A 3,953-nucleotide genomic window follows, 5' to 3' on the forward strand; every position below is an offset into this window, starting at 1 on the left:
AAAAAAAAAAAAACAAAAAAAACAAAGTGTGCTTTACTTGGGGTGAAATGGGTTTTTATATTCAGGGAGCTAAGTGAAACCACAATATCCAAACATAGCATATGCATAATACAAATATGACTGCAGACAACAGCAGCCGTAGAGACCCAGGTTCTCAGTGGCCTCACTTCCCAGTCTGTTTATGGTGACTAGACTTCAAAGAGGAGTCTTAGCAGAAGTTAGTGGTGAGTCCGTCTTTGATTTCAGGAGGAGCTGCAGGGTTTATGGGCTATTGTCTTGCACCACAGGTGGCTGGCTTCAGCCCGGGCTGTCAGCCCACTTTCAGTTTCAGAATTCTGCAGCAAAATTAGGGCAGCATTGGAGGGGAGACAACAGAAGGGAAGGGTAGTATATACTGGTAATCCAGGAGGATCAGAACTTTAAATCTGTCCCTAACTACATAGTGTATTCTAGGTGAGCTTGGCCACATGTGACTTTGGCTCAAGACCGGCAACAACAGAAATAGTTTTTGGAGAGAAAACATAAATAATATTCCTAGTGGATTGCTGCCATACAAAAACAGTTAATATAAATGAATATAGAATAGATAACTGGCTTTAAACAATCTCATCTAGAAATAATTAATGTCTAAATGTAGGAAGTTTTCTTTAGAACAGTTCAGAGAAAATTCTTTCTCCTTGAAATATCCACAAGAGTAATTTATGAAAATTCATGAATATTAAGGGAAATAAGAATCCTTTATTTAAGTTGGTGATCATTGTCCTGTAACAAAGAACCCTTGGATGCAATATAAGGCAGTGTATGGTGTATACAGCAAAAAATTACATCACACTAAAGGCAAGTAGATTGAGATTCAGTTAATTAAAGACATTTTTGTTGTTGTTGTTGTGTATCAAACAACTTTACAAAGGACAGTTGGATGAGCTAAAACTAGGACAAAATGGAGTCACTCTGGGTAATATGTCATTACACAAAATGCAAAAGGAAATTGAAGCTAAAGAAACATATTTTTTAATCAGTAAGCACATCCAAACAGACTTTTATCTCACCAGAGTAAGATAATCTAGGATAGCAAACCAATATCAGTCTGTCTGCCTGTCTTTCTCACTATATCTTTCTATCCATCCATCATTAATTTGTCATTTATTTACCATGTTTCTATTATCTTATCTTAACTATCTATTTATCTATTTATCTATCTATTCATTCGTTCACCTATCTAGTTGATTTTAGACAGGGTCTCATGCAATCCTACTGGCCTTCAGCTTATTATGTAGCTGTAGATGACCCTGAGCTTCTGATCCTCCTGCCCCTACTTCTATAGTTAATATATTAAAGATATTAACTACTGCATTTGGTTTATGCTGTCCTAGGGATTGACCCTAGGGCTATGAGTACACTAACAGAGTCCTTCGTGAATGCAGATACTTCTCCACCCTCCAAAATCTGTATTTTGACTTGGAAAGGTTTTATGAATTAGGGTATTAAATATAATAGTTATCAAATAACATATATTCGGACATATAGTTAATATCGAATGGAGTAGCATCTAGAGATAAATTTTCTCACTTTCAATTTAAGTTTCAAACTTAATCATCATTTAAGTTACACATATAAATCATTAAAGTCACTCTGTTTATGATGTCATGCATTTGTGACTCTTAGAAACTTCAGGTAATTAAGTTTTAGCATATAGTGGGTTCTCCCCACTATATGCTATTTTAAATTATTTGAACCTTCTCAAGTTGGCCATTATGTGATGCCAATAGAAGTTTTTTAATTAGATATTTTCTTTATTTACATTTCAAATGTTATCCTCCTTCCTACGAAAACTCCGTATTCTATCCCCCCTCACCTGCTCACCAACCTACCCACTCCTGCTTCCCTGTCCTGGTATTCCCCTACATTGGGGCATTGAGCCTTCACAGGACCAAGGGCCTCTCTTCCCATTCATATCCAAAAAGGCCATGCTCTGCTACATATGGAACTGGAGCCATGAGTCCCACCATATGTACTCTTTGGTTGGTGGTTTACTCCCTAGGAGCTCTGAGGTTACTGGTTGGTTCATATTGTTGTTCCTCCTTAGGGGTTGCAAACCCTCCGGCTCCTTTAGTCCTTTCTCTAGCTCCTCCTTTGGGGACCCTGTGCTCATTCCAATGGTTGACTGACAGCTTCAATCTCTGTATTTGTCAGGCACTGGTAGAGCCTCTCAGCAGACAGCTTTATCAGGTTCCTCTCAGGAAGCACTTGTTGACATCTACAATAGTATCTGCATTTGGTAGATGTATATAGGATGGATCCCCAGGTGGGGCAGTGTCTGGATGGTGTTTCCTTCAGTCTCTGCTCCGTACTTGTCTCTGAATCTCTACCCATGTGTATTTTGTTCCCCCTTCTAAGAAGCAGAGAAGTATCCACACTTTGATCTTCCTTCTCCTTGAGCTTCATGTGATCTGTGAATTGTATCTTGGGTATTCTGTGCTTCTGGGCTAATATCCACTTAGCAGTGAGTATATACCATGTGTGTTCTTTTGTGACTGGTTTACCTCACTCAGGACAATATTTTCTAGTACCATCCATTTGCCTAAGAATTTCATGAATTCATCATTTTTAAAAGCTGAGTAGTATTCCATTGTGTAAATGTACCACATTTTCTGTATCCATTCCTCTGTTGAGGGACATCTGGGTTCATTCCAGCTTCTGGATATTATAAATAAGGCTGTTAGAAACATAGTGGAGCATGTGTCCTTATTCCATATTGAAGCATCTTCTAGGTATATGCACAGGAGTGGTATAGCTGAGTCCTCAGGTAGTACTACACCCAATTTTCTGAGGAACCACCAAACTGATTTCCAGAGTAGTTGTAACTGCTTGCAATCCCACCAGCAATGGAGGAGTGTTCCTCTCTCTACACATCCTCACCAACATCTGCTGTTGCCTGTGTTTTGATCTTAGCCATTCTGACTGGTATGAGGTGGAATCTCAGGGTTGTTTTGATTTGCATTTCCCTGATGACTAAGGTTGTTGAACAATTTTTAGGGGCTTCTCGGCCATTCAGTTTTCCTCACTTGAGAATTCTTTGTTTAGCTCTCTACCCCATTTTTAATAGGGTTATTTGGTTCTCTGGAGTCTACCTTCTTGAGTTCTTTGTATATATTGGATTTTAGCTGTCTATCAGATGTAGGGTTGGTAAATATCTTTTACCAATCTGTTGGTTGCTGTTTTGTGCTATTGACAGTGTCCCTTGCCTTACAGAAGATTTATTATGAGGTCCCATTTGTCAATTCTTCATCATATAACATAAGCTATTGGTGTTCTGTTCAGGAAATTTTACCCTGTGCCCATGTACTTGAGGCTCTTCCCCATTTTCTTTTCTATTATTGCTTTAGTTCTGCAATAATTGTGTGTTCCCCTATATCCTTTGCTGGGAAGGGTATGAGGATGGGAATAATATTCTAGGCCATTCCATCTTGCCAAAAGCAATCTACAGATTCGAACCAGTGTATCTGGTTTGATGTGGAGGTCCTTGATCCACTTGGACTTGAGCTTTTGTACAAGGGGATAAAAACGGATCAATTTACATTCTTCTATATGCTAAGTGCCAGTTGAACCAGCACCATTTGTTGAAAATGCTGTCTTTTCTCCACTGTATGGTTTCCGCTCCTTTGTTAAAGATCAAGTGACCATAGGTGTGTGGGTTCATTTCTGGGGCTTCAATTCTACTGATCTATCTGCCTGTCACCATACCAATACCGTGCAATTTTTATCATAACTGCTCTGTAGTACAACTTAAGGCCAGGGATAGTGACTTCACCAGAAATTCTTTTATTGTTGAGAATAGTTTTTACTATCCTGAATTTTTTGTTATTCCAGATGAATTTGCAAATTGCCAAAACTATTCTCAACAATAAAGGAACCTCTGGTAGAATCACAATCCCAGACCTTAAGCTGTACTA

Source organism: Mastomys coucha, unplaced genomic scaffold (genome assembly GCF_008632895.1).
Source record: "Mastomys coucha isolate ucsf_1 unplaced genomic scaffold, UCSF_Mcou_1 pScaffold20, whole genome shotgun sequence".
In the NCBI taxonomy this organism is placed as follows: domain Eukaryota; kingdom Metazoa; phylum Chordata; class Mammalia; order Rodentia; family Muridae; genus Mastomys; species Mastomys coucha.